This window comes from Lissotriton vulgaris, chromosome 9 (assembly GCF_964263255.1).
Source record: "Lissotriton vulgaris chromosome 9, aLisVul1.2, whole genome shotgun sequence".
NCBI lineage: Eukaryota > Metazoa > Chordata > Amphibia > Caudata > Salamandridae > Lissotriton > Lissotriton vulgaris.
In genome coordinates this window covers 609,037,823-609,062,107 of record NC_141697.1, presented here as the reverse complement: position 1 = coordinate 609,062,107, position 24,285 = coordinate 609,037,823, and the positions used below count along the sequence as shown (strand labels likewise).

The 24,285-nt window shown below is 49.1% G+C and overlaps 1 protein-coding gene across 1 annotated transcript in view; it reads left to right on the top strand.

Moving 5' to 3' along the window:
• Positions 1 to 1,324: 1,324 nt before the first annotated feature.
• The window catches only part of SPTBN4 (spectrin beta, non-erythrocytic 4), a 1,634,043-nt gene continuing 1,611,082 nt past the window's right edge, over positions 1,325 to 24,285 (top strand). The window contains exon 1 of the mRNA XM_086938242.1: positions 1,325 to 1,440. The gene's annotated coding sequence lies outside the window, so the exon portion shown is untranslated. The remainder of the gene's footprint in view (positions 1,441 to 24,285) is intronic.

The following is a 24,285-nucleotide window of genomic DNA, read 5'->3' as shown; positions in this document are numbered from 1 at the left end:
TGACAGTATGGGCGTGAGATGCCTGCTGTACTGTGTCTGATGGAGTTCAGTGGTGAAGCCTGTGTGAAATGCTGCGCCTATGTGTGTATTAGTATGCGTGCTGGAACGAGTGTGCTCATGCAGTTATGTTGGCGTGTACTGTGTGTGAGATGGCACGTGTAAGTGAGCATGTGCATGATAGCATGATTGCTGGGCAAGCCACAGGAGAGCCTGTGAGACACACATAGCGGTAACAGTTAGGCAGGCTGACAAATATGTTTAAAAGTATTTTAAAAAGTCACACCAGTATAATTAAGCAAGTGGCCCGGGGTGCTATGCGCAGCCCTCTACAACTGCGAGTTCAGATAGTTAACACTTACTTGCACTAGTTAATAGACCAATGTAAAACTAGCATTCCAATGATACATGTGAGAAATATCTGTGCCCGAAATTTGACAATGAGGATGAGATTCAAAATTCGAGTCGAGGCTTTACCGCACACAATCACAGGACTGTGGATGCAAGGGGCGGCAATCTGAGGGATAGCCCCGGGCGCCACAAGCTCTAGCTATGCCTCTGTTTGGATACATCCTTTCTCATCAAGAATCAGCAGTTGTAATGTTTAGTTCTATTCCAGCTTCCAAAAAAGTTGCCAGCAAGTGTCTTTTAATAGTATCGACAACTTTTAACACATGTTTTAGAAGGATGGACTCTGCTTTCGCCCTCTCGCCCAGAACTTTCTAGAACGTTGGTCAGTAACTACATCTACGCCAAAGGAAACGCTCTTTCTCTCAACTAATCACCCTTTCCCCATTTACTGCCCTCACCTGACTCGTACAATAGTCTACCCTGTATGAATTTAAAGATGCAGCTAGTTCGAGCTTGGAGTCTGCCAGATACCCTTCAAAAGGGTTACAACGGTAAACGCCCACTCGACGACTGGTGACGTCACGAGTGAACCTGGACGGACATCTTGATTGATTATTTGTTCATTTTTTACAGCTAATACGAAACAGAACAATGTTCACATACACAGAAATCAAAAGAATTATCGGTAAATAAAATAAAGCAAATTAAAGTCGCCGTTATGCGTTTTAATATAATTATTTTTTGCAAACCTATATAAAGATGCAAATCCTAAGAAACGCATATATAATCCATTACTTTTGCTTGTCAAAATATGTCTCATTAAAAACGTTTTGTCTTTGTTATTTGGGAGACTTGCCGTTGCCTTGATGAAAAACACTCACTATAGCAATGGCCGCTGCGATGGCATGTTGGATACCGTGGACTCGTTGCTAGCGTATCCAGACAAGTCTGTTTTCCATTTCCATGACCCGGAGGGTACCACTGGATGCTAGAGATGTATCATCGGGAAAGCATCCCTGGCAGCAGCAGCAACAGCATCCTTGGGACTGGGATGAAGGAGAAGGCAGCATCTGTCAAGGGGGCACCCTCCGGGTGAGATTAAGTGTACATATTTTGTGTGTGAAGGATGGGAAGGGTGTGACTACTTTGATAGGCTTGTCTGCAAGCATGCACATGCTGCACTGCGGTGGGTGTAGGAGGGACACGTCTATGGTTGCATACCGGAGAGATGGCCAGCGATTCTATGCAGGAGGGTCCTGCAGTTTTTCCCCCCAGGAATGGCCTGCGTCCCTGTCATGTTATCCACCAAGAATTCGTTAGTAATTTTTTGGAATGGTAGACCTGTCAGTATTTGCTTGCATCTGAAGTAGAAATAATGCTGTATATGCTATAGCAAGCAGCGGGGGCTTGAGGTAATTGCTCGCAGCAGGAGGGATCTGTCCGTGATTTTACACAGGAGAGCCCTAGGAGTTTTTTCAAGCAGGAATTAATGCTAGTGCTTTCATTCAGAAATAATATGATAGTGGTTACGTGATGGAGGGCTGTCAATGATTGTATTCAGGAGGGACATTCAGTTGTAAATGGGAAAGACTGACGAATGGCTGCATGAAGTGGGGTGGGCGGAGTGCTACATAGCAAAAGGCGACTGTCCCTGATTTCACAAAGGAAGAACTCCAGTGACTGAGTGAAGAGAATACTGCATATAGAGAGATCATAAGGGGGAGCTTCCTGATGGTTTATTTAAGGGGGCGTCTGATTGCTTGCAGGACGGACCTGCCAGTGGCGCATTAAGGAGTCCTTTGGCATAGATTCTAAGCAGCAGTGAACTCTTGTGATTGCAGGAGAGATCTACCTTTTATTGCATGTAAGAGTTACACGTTTGTGATGTCACATGAGCCAGACCTGCACAAAGCACGTGTATGGAGTAGTCAGAAGACTGTGAGGTATGCAGTGGGGCATATATCTATTACTGTCATTGTGTATATGGCAGGCACGTAGAAGTGCTGGCATGGCATGCAAGAGATACCTGTTGGTGATTACACAAGCACGAGGGACCACCTTTCCCATTGGTCCATCCTACGTGACCTGGGATTGACTGCATGAAGGGAAGCCTCCTGTAATTGAGTGTTTAGGCGTGCCTTTGATTGCCAAAGGAAGGAAATGCTTCTGACCCCAAGCAGTAAAGAACGTCCTGTGTTTGTGTGCAGGAGAGGCCTGCCTGTTCTTCCGTGGGTAGTAGCCTACAAGTAAAGACATACAGAAGAGCTTTATTTTATTGAGTGATGGGGGCGGGCCCTTGATTAGATGCAAAGGGGGCATGCGGCGAATGCACAGGTTAGTGCCAGGCATGGGTGTGGCGACTGTTATCGGATGCAGAGTGCGGGTGTGAGATTAAATAACCGCCTATCATGGAATAAGTTATGGCCGCGAGGGCCAGTGTAGGCCTTTTTGTAAGAATGCACATGCAGTACTGCAGTGCACGCTTCTGGGTGTGCTGAGGGCGGGAAGGAAGGTGGTCGCTATATGCTTATTTGGAAAGCGCCTCAAATAATGCCGCGCTTACACGTCCTACAATTAAACAAAATGTAAATGACTAGTGTCGAGATGGGCATGTTATTTTTTAGACTATGCATGCCTAATTATTACTACTGTGGTACAAAAAAGAACTGTGTGGTCTCCAGACACTCGTAATTAAGAAATATTGTTTTTTCCAAGGTCACAGCCCCCGAAGAGTGTCTGTGCAATAACTTGATACACATTAATTCCAAATACTCACTTTGGAAATGCTTAATTAACAGAGCGCCCCAGCTCCACTGGCTATCTGCTATTCCAGCATCGCACAAACCATAATAATATTTAGGCAACATGGTACTGTGATTAAATTGTCTTTATGTCAACAATTTATGGCAGAGCTCTTCTTAAAATATTTTAACGATTCAGTATCTGGCAGGCATATTAAATTAGTCTATTGCACATTATCTTTTCACAACATGAGTTGGTTTACACGGATATTTTATTTGCTGATTACATCTTTTTATGATTGTATTTATTAAAATATTAATATTTATCTCGAGTAAGAATCTTACACATTCAGCTCCTTTCTTGGAGACAGATAAATGCTTTATATAGAAATGGGTTATGTCACGCCCATGTAAGATGCTGCCAATCTCATGGAATACTTTGATGTGGATGGTTTAATAATTACCAATCCCCAGGGCCTACGAAAATGGTCTGCCTGCCGAACCTGTGAATAATTTGAGGTTGGCCGCAATATGGGCATCCTGCCCATTAATAATGCCAAGCCATCCCCACCCACTTGTAATACGGGGTAATAAAGATGGTCACTTTAAGGGCCCTCTTGGGAAATAGGCGAGGAAAAGCTGCAGTTGGTGGGACAGGGGCTTTGCTGAAGGTGAATAGCGCGCCACAGCCCTGATGCCAGATCAGTGTACACGTAGAATAAAAAAAGAGACATACATGCATGAATGTACACAAGCATGTTTAGTGGTATAGAGTCTCTTTCGAAGATGTGGACACCTTAGTTTGAGAGTGAGAACCGGGAATAGAAAATAATAAAAGCTCATATGTTGTTTGTGCAACCCTTTCAAAATGCTTTGTTCGCTCTTTTCCTTTGGGTATTCATTTTGCGCCAAGTGTGGCTGCACCTGCCGCCACCTTAAAAGGGGCAGGTGCGCGTGCCGGGCAGTTGGTAGCATGTTCATGTGCACACGTGTGCGCCGTCGTCATTACAAGGTACGGCTCATGCCACAAGGGCTCCGCCTTTGTTGGAATTCAACGCAGATATGCTTTACATTCAGTGCTCCGTGCAATTTGATGGCCCCTTTGTCATTCCCCCTCCCCCACATCTTGGTAGAGCAATTTAATCCGCCCGGCAGCGTAGTTGTACTGGCCGTGGGAGGCATGTGCTTAGTATTCGCTTCTGGCTGCTTGCAGACCTACTGATCAGCATATCCGGTAGTAGAAACATGCACTCCAGCGTTCATTGAGAAGCATGATATGTGGCAGTGGTGACGACGGATGCACGCTCGGCTGTGTTGCTATTCTTGTGGACATCAGCAAGAAATAGAATAACATGCAGTTTGTGTGATTTTTATTTTTTACATTCAAATTTCTTTTTCTATTTTTTAATAGTCGTGGCTATGCCAAAAATACTCTCTAAAAGTGATATCTCTCGTTGTCAGACGTTACCTTTTTCTGTCAAATGTTACTTTTAAAATACATAAAAGATATGCAAAACTATATATGGGATAAAATACCCCCTGCTGAATATTAAAACGACATTGCAAGTCAGAGAGGAGTACCTTGACAGTATAGAGGAACAAGGCCAAAGGTCTTTATAAGGTCATGGAACTCGGGGCGGACTTACAGTATCCTTTTAACCCACGGCAGGGGCATAACGCATAATAATGTCCCCTCCCCCTGCAAAATGTGATGAGGCCCACCCAAGTCTCCCATACCGCACAGATATTCATTGACTTTGGGCTGAATGGCAAGGTTGGATGAGTGGGTGGGGTGGGGGCTAGAGGGTTCATCTCATGCACCACAGGGGCTGCAGGAGTCTGCAATATGCGCCAGGCAAAGTGTGCTTAATTCCTTAGAATACATGGTCACTTCATCACCCTTTCTACAAACTGCTTTTATTGATGGTGCCTTGCACTTTCATTCGAAAGAGATACTATGGCTGTAGACATGAAGAATAAAAAGCAGAATAAATATTGTGAAATTAAACATCATAAAGAAGTCATTAATTTGTTGCAAACAGATATTCGAATCAGCCTAAAGTAAACCTGATTGCTGCCACTTCGAAGGTGTGGATTCATTCTGAGATGTTCTTTTCTGCAAGGACCTATAGTGTGGAAAAAATAAGCGTTGCTTTCAATATATCTCTCTGCTTATCACTGTTCATTAATCGTTTTCATTGTTTAAAATGCAGCTACAATGATGCTCTGTGATCTGCCTTTCACCTTGAGTGCTGGCTCTGGAAGCAGGCATTGTGAAGCCACAACTCAACTGTAATATCTGATTGCAGCTGGACAGCTACGTTATTTCATTATAACAGGTGGCTGGGGATGTCACAACTCAAATGTAATGAGGAAATTAGAGATGCACCTTTATACTGGAAAAGCAGGCTTCCAAGTATTATAATCAGGGACACTGGAATAATGCGATTGTGCGGCCGTGGTGATTTTTGCATAATTATAGATTTTTCACCTCTGTCACATAATCCACCTTCTGCTGCGTATTCTACAGTTTTTTTACAAAAAATTGGGTTTCTAGTTCAAACAGTTCAAAAGTTACTAAGTGGAAGACCCTTTGGAAAGGTTGACTGGTCACCTTTCTGTTGCTTATTGTTTTATTGGGGTCTTAAACTGGTTCTAATGAGGTGCAACCAATACCCAGATAGTGTTAAACAAGTTTAAAAGTAACACAACAATGAAGTAATACTAAATGTGCCACATAATGCTGCATAATTTCCTTTGCCCTGCTGCATAACTTACTCATCCCCGGTGCATAATTTGGCCCTCCACTGCCGCATAATTCCAATGGCCCTGATTATAATTAAATAAAAACCTCTGTTGTTATTTTCTTTGAAGTATAACTCGTGGAGGGGAGGCCTGCTTTTAGAAATAGAATCCTGGTGGAATGAATGGATTCTAGGATAGAACCAGAGCTTCAATCTCCAGAGTACATTATGATGTAAATGCACAAAATGAGCCTATGGTTGCAGGTGGTGGGGCACTTATTTTTGGGGACTGGGACTTATTTTCATCTTTAGACTTTCACCCAGAACAAAAAAGAGAAAGGCAGTATAGAAAGTTTTGGTACTGGTTTGGGAGCTACACGGCTAACAGGGGTTAGTGCAAAAACAACAGTTGATGGACAGAATGCAGAACAATGTCATACATTCACCCCAGTAAAAAGATCTGGACCTAAATCCATCGTTTTCATGCTCACCAAGCCACCCCAGTTCCGATATGGCCATATGGAAATCAGCCTTGACCCTGTGCCACATGGGAACAGTCCAGCCAGAACTGCCAAGTCATGTCTTCCCTGGACCGGAATCAAGCATCCTAGGACCGGTTTCTGGCTATCAGCCATCATCATCCAGGATAGCTTGACTCCAGTGGCGTGGAGAGCACGGGACTCACGTCTGAGCATACCCGTCCCACTCGGGGTGACAAATGCAAAAACAACAGTTGATGGACAGAATGCAGAACAATGTCATACATTCACCCCAATACAGACATCTGGGACTAAATCCATCGTATTTTTGCTCACCAAGCCTCCCCATCCCCTTTTGTATCGCTTTGTTTGCCCTAAGTTGGCAGGGTATGCTCAGACGTGAGTTCCTTGCTCACTTTGCCACTGGATTCAGGATAGCCTGGCTGATGAGGGTTATGAACCCGAAACCGGTCCCAGGATGCAATTTTTCCGGTCCAGGGAAGACATGGCTTGGCAGTTAGGGCTGGACTGTTCCCATGAGGCACAGGGTCAGACTAATTTGCATATGGCCATGTCTGAACTGGGATGGCGGATTGAGCTTAACAATGGTGATGGATTAAACCCAGATCAGTTGACTGGGGGTGAGTGTTTGATTTGCTCAAACGCTCCGTCCATCATCCCCTTTTGTATCGCTTTGTTCGCCCTAAGTTGGCAGGGTATGCTCAGACGTGAGTCCCTTGCTCACTTTGCCACTGGATTCAAGATAGCCTGGCTGATGAGGGTTATGAACCCGAAACCTGTCCCAGGAGGCTTGTTTCCGGTCCAGGGAAGACATGGCTTGGCAGTTTGGGCGGGACTGTTCCCATGAGGCACAGGGTCAGACTGATTTGCATATGGCCATGTCTGAACTGGGGTGGCGGAGTGAGCTAAAGAATGCTGATGGATTAAACCCATATCAGTTGACTGGGGGTGAGTGTTTGATTTGATCAAATGCTCCATCCATCATCCCCTTTTGTATCGCTTTGTTCGCCCTAAGTTGGCAAGGTATGCTCAGACGTGAATCCCTTGCTCACTTTGCCACTGGATTCAAGATAGCCTGGCTGATGAGTGTTATGAACCCGAAACCTGTACCAGGATGCTTGTTTCCAGTCCGGGGAAGACATGGCTTGGCAGTTCGGGCTGGACTGTTCCCATGACTTTGGAACAAAAGGACACTATTCCATGGCTTACACATGCAGGTGGGGTGGGGTTAAAGATCAGAACTGAGTATATCACAAAGTAACTCTTTATTAATGGGTTGTCGAGCCAGTGCACAGTATTACATTCAGAAAGTACCCCTATTCTTTTTGAACTTTATACAATATTATACAGTTAAATCTACCATGGTCAGTGCTGGATGTGGAAAAAAGACTCCAGGATCGCATACATTGGGTGTCAAGGTGCAGGCAGAAGTCTAAGGCTGGAGTAACAAGGGGTGAAATCATGAATAGTCGACATATACATTTATTTTTCAAAAAGTTTGTTGCCAAGAAACTGCAAACGTGTCGGTAAATCTGTTCTGGCTCACTTAATTGGTCTCACACCTTCTGCATTATAAAATATTTTAGATGGTATGGCCCCTGCTGCAGAGGTCTTTTTGGTCCAGCAATTGAGAATAATATTTACAGTAAAATAACTAAGCTGGTTTGTGCACTTGCTAGAGAGATCTGTTGGTTGTATAGTTAATATTCAACTCATCATAAAACAGTGTTGAGGGTTAATGTCCCAGCTGCAAAGCAGAACGTGTAAAATACAGATCGCAGATTTGTATTTTATTTAGATAGCCCTGTTGGTTACGGCTTTTGTGACCGAGATCCTCTTGTTATTTGCAGTTCATAAGTTACAATCTTTCAAATGTAGCACAGTGAGCTATGAATCAACATCATGTATAGTACAAGGCATTGAATCTGAAAGAAACACGTTAGTGTTAGATTCCTTACCTTAGAATATCCCCAGGCGTCAGTCTGGATCCGGAAACTTTTGCGTAGCAGTACCCTTGCGCGTCGGTAGGCGTCGTCTGCAGGCGTTCCCTGCGGCTCCGCGTCCGTCGTCGGCGTCGTGCGCCGTGATGACGTCGCTGGAGTATATAGACGCCGCCTCCGCGCGCTGACGTCAGTTCTTCTTTTTTCCGCGCCAGTGGACGCAGATCTGAAGAGCGGTACCCGGTCTTTTGACCAAGTTATTACTAGTTATATCTATCTTTTGTGCCTGGTAAGGATGCCCGGTTTCAAAAATTGTGACGGTTGTGACCGCACGATGTCGGTCACGGACCATCACCGACTCTGTCTCCGGTGCCTGGGCCCCGACCACGACGTCGACTCCTGCGTCGATTGCCGGGCTCTGACTAACAAAGCTAGGCGGGAGCGGTCCCTCAAGCTACTCGAGCTCCGGGTGTCGGCCCCACGTCGAGAACGGTCTCGGTCCGGCCGGAGATCCAGGGAGCGTTCGAGGGAGCGGTCGCGGAGCCGCGCCGGGCACTCCGGAAGTCGACATCACTCGTCGAGTTCGTCAGGTAAGAAACACAAGAAGTCGGGGCGTCGTCATCGTACCCCCGACTCCCCCCGACGCTCGCGCGATGCGGCCGGGGGTTCGGGTGACCCCAACCCCGCGGCTCCGCGAGAGTCGCCGGCGCGGCCTGCCCCATACCCTCAGGTCCCTGGGCAAGGTGCGACGCCTGAGGAGATAGAGGCGTTCCTCGTGGCCATGAGGGCCCTATCTCCTCTGGCGGGTTTCACGGCGCCTCCGGGCCCAGTGAACCCGTCCGGAGGTCCTAGCGGTTCAGCTGACCCTGCCTCGACGCCGTCGGATGCTCCGACCCCGGCGCCGCTAGGGCCTTCGGGGTCGACGCCGGATGGACGTCCATCCACTCCGGCGCCGATTCCATCGGGGTTGCCCCCGACGCTTCCTCAGCGCGACGCCGGTTCCTCTGTGCCGGCTTCGGGCGGCACCGGGGCTCCGGCTCCGGCGCCGGCGCCGGCTCCGGGCGGCGCCGTCCCCATACCCTCACGGAATCCGGACGCGGAGTCGGACCGGCGTCGCTCGACGCCGGGCTCGACGCCGATGGGGCCTGTCGACCCCGTGGAGCCGGTCTACATGGTTGACACCGACTATGGTGATGATGTGGAGTACGGTGAGGGCTGGGAGGGGTCTGAGGACCCTCTGTCACGTGAGTGCCAGTATGACATGGACTGGACAGGTGATTTGGGGGACGCCAGTGGTTTGGATGACTCTCCTAACCCTGGTTTTGTCTCTCCTCCTTCCATGGCATCGGAGGAGGGCGATGCTTATTCAGTGGTGTTGATGAGGGCTGCCAAGGCCTTAAACCTTGAGCTCCCCGTCGCGGCCGTGAGGCCTAACATCCTCACTGAGGTCTTCAAACCGCGGTCATGCCCACAGGAGCCTCTGCTGCCGTTTAACGAAGCCTTATCAGACGTTCTGTTGGGCACGTGGTCCAGGCCCTCTTCAGGTGCGCCTGTTGATCGGAACGTGGCCAGACGCCACCGTCCTTGTCCGGACGACCCCAAGTTCCTGTCCACCCACCCCACCCCTGAGAGTCTGGTGATCCAGGCCTCTACCTCCCAGTCCGCATTCCCGTCGGCCCCGCCCGACCGGGAATCCAAGAGGTATGACCAGTATGGCAAGAAGGTCTTCTCGTCCCTGAGTTTAGGACTGCGGTCTTGCAACACCGCTTGCCTCTTGGGCCGCTACACCCACTCCGTGTGGGATACGGTCGCAGAACTGCTGCCAGAATGCCCCATGGAGGTGCGGGCAAAACTCGGCAAAGCTGTATCTGAGGGCCGAGAAGCAGCTAGATATTCTATTCGATGTGGTCTTGATACGACCGACTCGCTAGGCAGAGCGATGTCCACGACGGTGGCGATTCGTCGCCACGCCTGGTTGAGATCCGCCAACTTTTCGGCAGATGTCCAGAATACTTTGATGGACATACCGTTTGATGGCTGTCACCTGTTTGGTGACAAGGCGGACCACGCGCTGGAACGCTTCAAGGACTCCAGGGTCACAGCAAAGTCCTTGGGTCTCTCGACCCAGCGCCAGCAGACTGGTTCGTTTCGCTCCTTTCGTGGCCACGGAAGGGGCGTCCCCACACGTGCTGCCAGCCACGCACCGCAGCAATCATTTCAACGCGGTGGCGGCCGTGGAAACCGCCGTGGAGGCGGTCGGGTCAACGGCGGGGTCAGGCCACATCCCCCCCGCAGCATCTGCCTCAAAATCCTCCTAGTCCGTGCTTTCAGGCCCACGTGACGCCAGTGGGTGGCAGGGTTCGCCATCACCACGCCCGCTGGCGCACGATCACATCGGACAGGTGGGTGCTGCAAATCGTCCGAAGGGGCTACTCCCTCCCCTTCGAGACCACTCCTCCAGCCATGCCACCACAGAACCACCGTGTGTCGGGGGACCACTTGCTACTTCTGCAGGAGGAAGTTACGGCCCTCTTGGCCAAGGGGGCCATCGAGCGAGTTCCTGGGCCAGAAGTAGGACGTGGTTGCTATTCCCACTACTTTCTGGTGCCCAAGAAGGACAAAGGGGGCCTACGTCCTATCTTGGATCTAAGGAACGTCAACGGCTTCCTCCGGAAGGAGAAGTTCAAGATGTTGACTTTGGCTCAGGTCTTGGCTGCTCTAGACCCGCAAGACTGGATGGTAGCGTTGGACTTGCAGGATGCGTATTTTCACATCCCCGTCCTGCCGGCCCACCGGCGTTACCTGCGGTTCACGGTAGGCCAGGAGCACTTTCAGTTTATCGTGCTCCCCTTCGGCCTTACCAGCGCCCCACGGGTGTTCACAAAGGTGTTGGCGGTGGTCGCAGCCCATCTGCGCAGGTTAGGGGTTTCAGTCTTCCCCTACCTAGACGACTGGTTGGGGCCAGCCCGCCTTCAACAGACAGTCGTCCACCACCTCCAGATGACGGCAGACCTCTTGCACGGCCTGGGGTTCTCCATCAATGTGCCGAAATCACACCTGTGTCCCTCTCAAAAGCTCCTTTTCCTCGGAGAGGTTCTGGACTCGGCGCAGTTTCGGGTTTATCCTCCGGAACGGCGGATCCGGGATATTCAGGCGTTGATTCCCATCTTTCAGCCGCTATCCCGGGTTTCGGTCAGGTTGACGCTGCGGCTGCTGGGGCTGATGGCTTCCTGCATCCTTCTGGTGCATCATGCCCGGTGGCGGATGCGGGCTCTGCAGTGGGACCTGAAGTTTCAGTGGGCCCAGCATCAGGGCAACTTGTCCGACCACGTCTTGATCTCGGAGGGCACTGCGAGACAACTGCAGTGGTGGCTTACGGACCGCGATTGGGTCAGGGGCAAGTCCCTCTCCCTTTCCCAACCGGAGCACGTTGTCGTGACGGACGCGTCCCTCCAGGGCTGGGGAGGCCACTTGGGAGAGGCGGAGATCAGAGGCATCTGGTCTCTGGCGGAGTCCCGGCTCCATATCAACCTGTTGGAGCTACGGGCGATTCGTTTGGCACTGAAGGCATTCCTCCCCTTTGTCAACGGGAGTGTAGTGCAGGTGTTCACGGACAACACCACCGCCATGTGGTACTGCAACAAACAAGGCGGGGTGGGGTCGTGGACCCTTTGCCAGGAGGCTCTGCGCCTCTGGCAGTGGCTGGAACGTCAGGGCGTGACTCTGACGGTTCAACACCTGGCAGGTTCTCTGAACACCAGGGCGGACGAACTCAGCCGTCGGTGCTCGATGGATCACGAATGGCGTCTGAACTCGGACGTGGCGCAAGGCCTCTTTCGGAAATGGGGAGAGCCTTGGTTAGATCTATTCGCCACAGAAGAGAACGCGCAATGTCATCAGTTCTGCGCGTTGGAGTTTCCAAGACGGCACTCGCACGGCGACGCCTTTCGGCGCGAGTGGAGTTGCGGTCTGTTATACGCCTTTCCGCCTATACCACTTCTGCCCAGAGTGCTGAAGAAGATCAGGCGCGACCGGGCCCAAGTTATTCTTGTGGCTCCGGACTGGGCTCGATTGTACTGGTATCCCGAGCTACTCAGCATGTCAGTCGGTCCCCCGATCCGCCTGCCCCTTCAGGAGGACCTTCTGTCGCAGCAGCAGGGGACGGCCCTCCACCCGAACCTGTCCAGTCTCCACCTCCATGCTTGGAGATTGAGCGGCGGCAGTTGAGGCCATTTGACTTGCCTCCTGAAGTCTGTGATGTAATTCTGGCAGCCAGGCGTCCCTCCACAAAGTCGGTATACGCCTGTCGGTGGAACAGATTTGTGGCATGGTGCACAGCAAAGGCTGTGGATCCTCTTTCTGCCCCTCTCTCCGAGGTTCATCTGTTTCTTCTCTCTCTTGCCCAGCAGGGCTCTGCTCTGGGCACTATCAAGGGCTACCTTTCTGCCCTTTCAGCCTTTCTCAGGCTTCCTGATCAGCCTTCTTTGTTCAAGTCCCCAATTGTAACGAGATTCTTGAAGCGCATCTCACACATGTATCCACCTGTTCCGTTTGTGATGCCTCAGTGGGACTTGAACCTGGTTCTGACCTTTTTGATGTGTGCTCCCTTTGAGCCCCTTCATTCTTGCCCTCTCCGTCTTCTGACTTTAAAGACGGCTTTCCTGGTTGCCATCACCTCTGCCAGGAGAATGAGTGAGCTCCAGGCTCTTTCTGTCCAACCTCCTTTCTTGTCCATCCATCCTGACAAGGTGGTTCTGAGGACTAGACCTTCTTTCCTGCCCAAAGTAGTTTCTGCTTTTCACATCGGGCAGTCCATCACCCTCCCTTCCTTCTTCCCGCCTCCGCATCCTTCGAAGGATGAAGAGCGGCTCCATCGTCTGGACCCAAAACGTGCGCTTTCATTTTACATGGATCGCACACGCCAATTCCGGGTGGATGACCAACTGTTTGTTGGCTACGTGGGTGCGAAGAAGGGACGGGCGGTACATAAACGGACCATCTCACGGTGGGTCGTTCTCTGCATCAAAGCGTGCTACTCTTTGGCTCGGAAGGAGCCTCCTGTTGGGCTGAGGGCCCATTCCACTCGGGCCACGGCGGCTACTACTGCCCTGGGTCGGGGAGTCCCCTTGCAGGACATTTGCCAAGCGGCTACGTGGGCCTCGCTGCACACCTTTGCGAGGCACTACTGCCTGGACAGTCAAGTCCGGAGGGATGGCTTCTTTGGCCGTTCTGTCCTCCAGGACTTTCTGGTGTAGGAATGTATTGGTTTGCAGACCCGCCACCGGGGTTGGTATTGCTGGGGTATCTATTCTAAGGTAAGGAATCTAACACTAACGTGTTTCTTTCAGATGAACAAGTTACTTACCTTCGGTAACGATATATCTGTAAGAAACATTAGTTAGTGTTAGATTCCTTACCGAACCCACCCATCCTCCCCGTTCTGCGAACTGATACCTAGGGTTAAGGTCATCCCTTTCAGGGCCCTAGTTTCAATGGCACCAGTGTTGGTTCTCTCATGGCTCTGCGTCTTCTGGCGCGGAAAAGCTGTGTACAAAGAACTGACGTCAGCGCGCGGAGGCGGCGTCTATATACTCCAGCGACGTCATCATGGCGCACGACGCCGACGACGGACGCGGAGCCGCAGGGGACGCCTGCAGACGACGCCTACCGACGCGCAAGGGTACTGCTACGCAAAAGTTTCCGGATCCAGACTGACGCCTGGGGATATTCTAAGGTAAGGAATCTAACACTAACTAATGTTTCTTACAGATATATCGTTACCGAAGGTAAGTAACTTGTTCTTTAGGACCCTATTGTTTCCAAACATCAATCTTTTGTTATTTTAAGATTGCTGTAAAAGGTTCGTTTGGTTAGTAATAGAGTCTTACAAGTACAAACAACCCCAAACTCTATGTTATATTTTAAATCCAGACTTTGTGTTTTTCTAGACCAAGCAGTCTACTCATATATATGCCTACCATTATGGATGGTATGTGACTCCTACACCTTCTCACCCTCATTGTCTTATCTAACATTCCTGTTACATTGATTTAAACACTTATAAAGAGTCCTCGTCTTATTATAATACATGCATGTGATGTAAAATGCTTTTACACCCTGCTTTGGGATACGTAGCTTTATAAAAGACATAAAAATAAATATGCTTTATTTAAATCGTTAGCAGTGTAACTATTGACACAGACAGATACTTCTGAAATTCTTATAATGCATGCATACGTCTTACATATAGGGGTTGAACAAGTGAAACATCTGGTTTCAAATCCTAACTTGTCGTAAGCACTTGTGAAGTGATTTCCAGCTGAGTGGTTCTGTTTCCCTCCATGGCATTGGCATCTAGGTGGTAGGCTCTAGATAGATCCCAGCTGAGATGAGGATCTAAAAAAAAGTATGTCTGCTGGGTCATTAAGTGAGGCTTTTTTGTTAGGCACAGCTGGATGTGGAAATAAGAAAAACCTCACCCCTGCAGGTTTCTGCTCCAAACGGAAAGCAGACAATGTACAGGCTCTGCTGAATGTTCTCCGGCATCAGAAAATTACACCGGGTCAAATTTAGCATATTTCACCTGGATCCGACTCAAAAATAGCAGACAGATCAGGAATCCACTGAATCCATCTCATTTGTCGCCACAGACTATTCTATGGGGAACATGCTAACTACAGGAAACAGATGGGAGATGTTTCAGTATTTCATGTGAATCAGCTTCTGTCTATGACCCTAGGGTCTGTCCTTGAGTTATCTTATGCCAATTGTGCCTTTATGGGGAAGCTAAAAGGCAGATCATTATGTGAAAATGATGAGGCTCAATCCACTATGGACCTCCGCAGGGAATTTGCCTAGATCGAGGGAGGTGCACACTGACTGCGGCCTCCCTACCACAGCTGCGTTGCCTACCCGATTATGCCTTCTTCCAGGTGCACCTGTGGTCTCACAGACTGGCCTCAGCTGGCCTGGGAGTGGTTGTAGTCCCACTAGCAGCAGTCAGAGGCCCAAACTTCACCCCGACTTTAAATGCGATATAAGCCCCCTCCAGGTATCACTTGGAAAAGGTGAGCAGTTCTGAAAGCAGTTGTGGCTAGAGTCCGATTGGAGACTGCACTTTTCCCTGGAATGTGCATGACCGAACCCCCTAACTCTGCTGTTATTAAAGGGGAAAAGGTCAACGGGGGTTTACATCTACTGTGCAGCACTGTTTTAGCAATAGAGCAGAAACCTCATGCTGCAGTTTCAGTCTTTTCAATGTATTGATCTTCGGGGAGCTATACATGATGAATCATGGCTGGTTCTCACAGCAGCAGGGTCTCGATTTTGGTATATGTAGCTTTAGTCCACACCAGTTAACTTACCTACCTCTGCCATTCCAAAAAGAAATGCTGAGATGATCTTGAGGTTCAGTAGGGGACGCCCGCCAGCAGGTGCAGGGACAACACATGTCTTTTGGAGCACTGATACCTTTCTAAGCCTTGCAGTGCTGCTGTCACTCATTCAATGTATTCATTCCTTCTGCTAGTCAGTTACTCTTCTCCAGGAAGCTTGGCTAGGCTTTCGGCTAAGCAGTCTCCTCCTACAACCGAAGATCTTCTTTCTCAGCAGCAAGGGAAGTCTCTTCGTCCTGGCAGATCCTCCGTGCGTCCACCCGAAATCCTTGGACCCCAGGTGATGATCCTTCCCATGGCTGAGAAGCTGGCTGCCAGAGACACTGTCTACGGATCACAGACCTTTCTTTATCATCCTGCAGGAGTGTTGCCTGGGTAACATTCAGTGAGAAGTCCTGGAAGACTGACCTGAGGTTTCAGCCTCCTACTTATGTTCCCAGTCAACGGTTATGGATTTTACTGGCCCAGTTCTGGGACTGGTTTCAGATGGTACACTTCTTTTGTTTATTCCTTCGAGACAGGCCATCTGCCGTCTGTATTCATGTGTAAGCAGGAAGGAGGGGTAGGTCTGGGTCTCTCTGAGTTAAAGAAATGCAAAATACAGGCATAAAAGATGGAGTAGCATTCCAGCTCAACACCTACCAACCTAATAGGTGAAGCACTTCAGGGAAAGAAAGGGGCAGGATGTCAGCAACACTGTATTGTCACTTCAAAGGTATCCGCTGCTCCTGTTAAACACACCAGAGTTTGGTCAGCCCTGCTGTTTAACACATTGCTACCACCATAGTCATTCCGCGGGAGCGGTGTAAGCCAACAGTAATCAGTCTTGTTTAAGGAGGGTGCACCTGCCTTCAAGACCACACAGCCCTCTGGGTTGCGATTAATGATACATTGGGCTCTCAGGATACACACATGATTGTCATGTGCTGAGAAAAAAGATTCAAAAACACCAGAGGCTCTCTCCTTGGGTAACTCCGAGCAGGGATGAACATACTAACATTTATGAAGAAAATGTAGAAACAAGTGAGTATTAGAGAAAGTACAATGTGATGATCAAGACCAGGAATGGTTCAACAAGAATAAGACAAGAAGACATGAATGGGACAGGGGTAGAGATTAAAGGGATGCATATTCCAAATTTGGGAGATACAGCCTCATGGGGAACTTCAGGAGGTGTCCAAAAATGTGTGCACTTATGCTTCTGGGTGAAAAACAGGTTTTAAATGGGTTTTCTGGAATAACTAATTTCATTTTGTTGATGGGCAGGAAATAGGACCACATTTTTTCGTAAGTGTAGGAAAATAGGAGGGCACCGTATGAGAGAATCGGAGAAAACAGAGGGACATAACATTCAGGGTCTTCATACTCAATTAAAAGGAAAGCTGTTCATGGAAAGACTTGGTGAGATTTGAGACAAGCATTTGCAATGCAATCGGTCTTGCATTTTCGAGAGTTTAAGCTATTGTTATTATAAATGACAATGCCTTTTATTTATCTGTTTTGATAATTAACACAGAAATAAAAGGCATTGTCATTTACAATGCCAATAGCTCAAACTCGTGCAAATGCGAGACCTATTTCACTTCAAAGAAGCGGGCGCCATTGTTCTGGGCTGCTTGAAAAGTGAAAGTGCGTATGGCCGCCTGAATGTTGCAGGAAAGCATGTTGTGCCTGCAGTAGGAGAAACTCGTTAAAAAATAGTGCTTACAGATTATATAAGTCATACAGTGTAACGACAGAAGTAAAAGAGCTAGTCCTCATGGGAGGTTAAAAATGAAGATAAGGCCGTACCAAGGAGGGACTAACAAGCCTTTTAATGAACCAGAAGCCATCATTTCCTCAGGACAATGACACAAGCCAATGAAAAATATGGGCAGAGAGTGGATGGGCTTTAACTCAATACTCGAATACAGCATGCCTTGCAGAGCAGCGGATGCGCTGCCCAGGCTCGACCTAAAAAAGCAGGCACGTTTTGTGGCATGTGGCTAACATTGCAGTTTGACGTAGGGGAATTTGAGTTCAGAGAAATCAAGATAACATGACATTTGTATTTTTTCTGTTATAGGACAGTGTTTCATTTGGCTCCTCTAAAAGCTCCCATAATAATATTGAAAGAGAGGAGGAATGTATAGTATGCTGTGTTTAATAAACGATAGCAAAGGAAAATGTTTAAGAAGTGTTTTACAAGGCCATTAATGAGGCATTTAACTGAATGTCTGTAGGGGTGTGCTATACTTTATAATTTTTACGAGAAATGCCAGACCTTGTCTTAAACTACTGAAGGGGGAAATGGATTTCATTGAGAATAGAGTACACTGACATCTCACAGTGGCTTATTTCTGTTGTGACAATGTCTAAATCTGGTGGAAGCCTAAAACTGTATGTATACCAGAGATTGCTAAATAATAGATTGCTAAATAATAAAACTTGAATAGATAGGCACCATTTACTGAATTTTAGAGAGTCCCATGGGTTTTACCCATGTCCAATTAGGCACCCTTCTTCCTAGTCAGGATAAGGGGAATACACTACTGAAATAACCCCTGGTCTTCCCCTTGGTAGCTTGTCATGAGCAGTCAGGCTTATCTCAGAGGGTTTGTGTAAAACATTTGCACAAAACACACAGTAATACAGTGAAAACACCACACAAGGACACTGCACCAAAATAACAAATATGTATTTGTGTAAACAAGACCAAAGCGATAAAAGACTAACATACAGTAATCAAAAAAATTTACTTTGAGAGAATGACTTTAAAATGCAGCTCCTTTAAGCCGCAAGCCCTGTCCGGGGCAAATGCGGTGCCGAAAACAACTGTATCCAACAGTTCCAGCCAACCGTATCAATGAGGACTGGAGTCTGTGTCAGTAGACGCGTAAACAGTACCTTTGGCTCCGGCTGACCGCGTCAGTGCGGGCCAGTCACAGCAACCGTCGCGTTTGCGATGTGAAGCTTAGCGGTGCGGCATGCAGTGCCCTCAAGTTGCAGTGCAGGCAGTGGCTCTGTGACGGTTGTCCAGCGGCTGCTGTGTTGCAAAGCGGAGCGGTGCTCGTTACGGTGCTGACATGTCATGGTGCAAGCTGCAGTGCCGATTAATGGGAGTGGTGAGTTGTGTGACTTACGAGCGGTGCCCGCAAACCACGGTGCAGTCACGGGTGTCAGGGTCAGAATGCAGCGTCGTCGTCAGTGAGACCAGGGCAGCAGAGTGAAGCGAGGCGGTGGGGAGTGCTGTTCCCACAGGTTGCAGTGCAATCAATGGCTCAGTGATGGTGGCGGTCATCATCGGTGAGACCAGGGTTGTGGTGCAAAGTGCCGCGGTGACTTCTGCAGTGCCTTCAGGACACGGAACCAGCAGTGTTGTCGGTGTCAGCTGCTTTAACCTTATGTGGCAACTGAAACCCACAGTTCCCGAGGCGCTACCCAGAGGTGAGTGAAGTCTTTGCTGTCCCTGACGCTTCTTGAACAGCAGGCAAGCTCATATCAAGCCCTTGGAGATACACAACAAGTGAAGAAAAGTTCAGTTCAGTTATTGCTCTGCCTAAGGCAGAAGCAGCAACTGCAGGCCAACCCAGCAAAGTAACAAAACAGCAAAGGGGCAGTACTCCTCCTGACAGCTCTTCCAGCTCTTCTCCTTGGCAGTTTCCTTGATGCCGGAGAGTTCTAAAGTTCTGGGGTCTGGGCCCAATATTTAAACCCAGTTTCTCTTTGTTCTCTTGGGCAGAGAGTATCTGTGCTCAATCCAAACCAGTCTGGTCCTCTCTGGCCCAGCTTCCTGCCAGGAGGTGGAGACAGCATTGCCCAAGGCAGAGGCCCATTTAGGTGCAAGGTAATCTCCTCCCACTATTCTAAATGCAGCCCAGGTCTATTCAGCTCAGCCCTGACTCATCCAAGAAAGGCAGGACACACCTCTACCCCCCAGTGGCTGTCTGAAGAGAATACACATCCCCAGCCCCTGTCACTCCAAAGTCAGACAGTCAATCCACAACCCAGCAGAGGTACACATGATGGTTAAGCAAGAAAATACCAACTTTCTAAAAAGTGGTATTTTCAAACATAGGACATAAAAATCAGTCAGTCAAGTTTATTGTATGATTAATTAAAATTGTTACAAATATCCAAAAAGAATAAAATAAAATATATTTTTCGCTGTTAAAACCAGACAACATTGATAATGTCCCATTAGTTACTAATGTGTGTGCTTAACCGACACATTAAATGTTGTGAATACAATAATTAAAATTAAATCCAACTTCCATGATCCTACTAACTAGATAGATTCTTAATATGTTTTATATGAAAATCTTCTTTACTATAAGATGCATTTCTACATTCTGAGTTCAGGCATACTAAAAGCCATATCTTTATCTAGTCCCAGTACTTCCCATTCCACCCTATGGGACAGATAACCTTTCAACAGTGAAAAACAAAATATACTGTATTTCACTATTAGGACGTTACACACATCAGTACATGTCCTACCTTTCACATACACTGCACCCTGCCCATTGCGGTACCTTGGGTATACCTTAGGGGTGACTCACATGTAATAAAAAGGGAGGTTATGGCTTGACAAGTGGGTGCACTTGCCAAGTCGACATGGCAGTAAAAAACTGCGCGCAGACACTGCAGTGGCAGGTCTGAGAATCCTTTGAAAGTCTACTCATGTGGGTGTCACAATCAGTGCTGCAGACCCACTAGCAATATTTGATTTACAGGCCTTGGCTCTCTTAATGCACTTTACGAGGGACTTATCAGTAAATCAAATATGCCAATCATGGAAACATCAATCCATAATAGAATTTACAATAGGAGCACTTGCACTTTGTGGTGGAGTGGGTGTAGCGGGCCGGAAAAGCAGATGAGGAGGCCGTATGTAGTGGGCAATAGTTGGCTTTTATTACGGTTGTACAGTACAGATAGTTCCAACAGGCGGAAGGTGTGGCTCCAGGTGATGGACTCTGGGTTGGTGCTTCTCTCGTACTCGGCGTCCACCGATGGTCCGGGGAAGGTTCCGATGACGGGGAGGCTCCCAGGAGGACCGGAAGAGAGAGGAAAAACAAGGGACCGTTAGTCCTATCCAGCAAGTACCGAGACTCAACTGTATACCGTCACCCGGGTAGTGTGGGAAGGGGCGGAAAGCGACAGTGCGGGAAGGAAGGTACCGGGAGGACGGAAGGTAGGGCGGGAAGATAGAGAGGGTGCTGGGGTGGGGCGTGAGAGTAGCGGAAGGGTTCTTGAAGTGAAGTGCTATATACGTATTATACAGTGCAGGGGGCGGTGAGACTATGGAGAGAGGGAATATGTACAGGGACTTTAACACGGATTCCTAATGAGTAGGGATAAAGGAGGCAAAAAGGCACTCACGCGGTCCGCCGTAACTCTCCAGTGAGTTACGGCCGCTCTCCAGCCACCTCCAAGGGACTCCACCTCTCCTCTGTCCACACTTCGTCCTCGCACGTCTGTTCTCCTTCTCCGTCTCCGTCTCCAGCCAGAGGGTCCTGCCACGAAACTCCGACGACGGGTTGTGTTGAATCCCTGGTTTTATCCTGTGCTGGCTCTGCCTTTGGGGCGGGACTTCCGGGGTCATCGTGATGAGGTTCCTCCGGCCCTGTCGTTCTGGTTGGCTCCTGTGGAAGAGAGAAGGGCGGGGTTTCGTTGGTGATGGCTGGTGTTCGGCTTTCTGCCTCGGTGGCGGCGTTTTCATGACAGGTAGTGCCAGGGGTGCCGGACAAGGTACGCGAGGGAGAGGGCGGCCTCCTGGTAGGGGTTTGCGGGTCGTCGCCTCACATCCCCTTCCCCTAGCTGTCCTTCTTGTAGCGGAGGGAGAATGTGGGTACCGGGACAGAAAATCCGCATTACCTTGGTCGGAGCCCTTTCTATGTTTGGTTTGAAAATGAAAGGGTTGGAGAGACAAAAACCATCGTAGGACCCGGTCATTTTGCCCTTTGTTCCGAGCCATCCACTCCAGAGGGGCGTGGTCTGTGTAGAGGATAAAATCTCTACCCTCTAGGTAGTACCGCAGGCTTTCCACTGCCCATTTGATGGCTAAGGCTTCTTTCTTTTTCTACAACTGCATATTGTTTTTCTCGGGGAAATAGTTTGCGGCTCACATAGAGAATGGGACGCTCGTTCCCCAGGGCATCTTTTTGGGATAACACGGCCCCTAACCCATAGTCTGACGCATCCGTTTGTAGGATGAAAGGGACCGAATAATTCGGGGGTACCAACACCGGACCGGAGGTCAAGGCGCTTTTAAGGTCGGTAAACGCCCGCCAGGCTTCAGAGGAGGGATTCCGGAGCATCTCATCTGACCGGTTTGATTTTTTAAGCAGGTCCGTAAGGGCTGCTGCTCGTTGGGAAAAATTGGGCACAAAGCGCCTATAATACCCAAGGAGACCCAGGAAGGCTCGGAGATCCTTCTTTGTTTGGGAAAACGGAAGGGACCGGATGGCCGCAGTTTTGCTGTCTTGGGGTCTTATCAGGCCGTCCCCCAGAAGATATCCCAGGTATTTCACCGTTTTCGCCGCCAATGTGGTTTTGGCTGGATTGATGGCGAATCCGTATGACCCTAAGGAGGTGATGACACTGGAAAGGTGTCTTAAGTGTTGGGGCCAGCTGTCGCTAAAGATGACGATGTCATCTAGATAGGCACCTGCGTAAGGGGTATGGGGTCTCAAGACGTGGTTCATAGCCCGTTGGAAAGTGGCGGGGGCGCTATGAAGTCCAAAGGGCATGACGAGGAATTGGTACAACCCATCAGGGGTAGAAAAGGCCGTCTTCTTTCTGTCTTGTTCGCGGAGGGGTATCTGCCAGTACCCCTTGCAGAGATCGAGTGTTGAGATGAATTTGGCCTGGCCTATTCTTTCAATCATTTCATCGACCCGGGGCAAGGGATAGGTGTCGAAGTTAGAGACCTTATTAACCTCCCGGAAGTCGATGCAAAAACGGACCGAGCCGTCGGGTTTCGGTACCAAAACAATAGGAGAGTTCCACTCGCTGACTGAGGGCTCAATTATTCCCATTTGTTGCATGGCTTCTATTTCCTGTCGGATAACACTCCTACAGGCCTCTGGTACTCTATAAGGCCTCAGGCGGACCACTTTCCCCGGTTCGGTTTCTATCTTGTGTTCAGTGACCGTGGTTCGACCGGGGGAGGAGGAGAAGACGTCTTTCAGGGGTTCCAAGGTGTGTCGTAGTTCCTGGATTTGTACGGAGTTTAGTTCTGGGTCAAGACAAGGGTCGAAAGAGAACTGGAGATTTCTATTGGTTCCTGACAGCACCGGACGGGGTCCTTCCCATTTTTTCAGCAGGTTGACGTGGAAGATTTGGGAGGTGCCCCGTGTGGGATCCAACTCCACCTCGTATGTGACTGGTGTCACCTGCCGAAGGATAGGGTAGGGTCCTTGCCATTGTCCTATTAATTTATGATCTGACGAGGGCATCATAAGGAGAACTAGGTCGTTAACAGAAAAGACCCGACTGCGAGTGCCCTTATCAAACTGTCTCTTTTGGTTATCCTGGGCGGTCTCTAGATTTTGCCTGACGATATCCCGTATCATAGACAGGTGAGTCTTTAGGTTTTCCATATATTCAGGGAGCGGACGGGTCCGGTCTGGTTCAGCTTCCCATGCTTCCTGGGCCATGTCCAGCAGGGTACGAGGGGGTCGTCCGTACAGCAATTCATAAGGGGAGTATCCGGTGCTGCTCTGGGTTTTGCAACGGATCGCAAATAAGGCCAAAGGGAGCATATCTTCCCATCTCTTTGCTTCTAGGCCTATGAGTTTTTTTAGCGTCTGTTTTAATGTCGCGTTGTATCGTTCTACCAGCCCGTCTGTTTGCGGGTGATAAGCGGACGTCCGGATTTGTTTGATTCCCAACTCCGCACATACCCGCTTCATAAGGGCTGAAACAAACGGTGTGCCTTGGTCGGTGAGTATTTCTCGGGGAAAGCCAACCCGAGAAAACAAGGAGATCAGGGCTTTTGCTATAGCTTGGGTAGTAGGTTGGCGGAGAGGTATGGCCTCCGGAAAGCGGGTGGCATAATCGACTATGACCAACGCATAGCGACACCCGCTACGGCAGGGCAAGAGGGGACCGATTATATCCATCCCTATGCGGCTGAAGGGCACATCTATGACAGGGAGGGGTTGTAAAGGGACCCGGGGTGGCCTGTGTCGACTGTTCTTTTGGCATACTACACATTCGCGACAGTAAGTCTTGATCCTTTGATACACCCCGGGCCAATAGAACTTCTCCAAGATGGCTTGGCTGGTTTTTTCATCCCCGAAATGACCTCTCAGGAGATGACTGTGTGCCAGAAAAAGGACTTTGTCTTGGAAGGGGCCGGGGATAAGCAACTGTGCATTCTGTTGGGGCCCCCCTTTTCGGTATAGCAAACCACTTTTTTTTAAAGAAGTAAGGACCTACTTGTAAGGGGTCTTCGTGATCAAGTGCTTTTCCCCAGGCCTCCTGTAGGAGAGGATCTTCCTGCTGGGCGGCCCTGAACTCGCGGTCGGTCTGCCAGGGGTGCTCTTCAATGATGGCGGGATAAGCGCTGACGTGCTCCTTCTTTTCTCTCCTTTTCTGACTCCTAGGTTTGTGGGGTTTAGGTTCGGGTA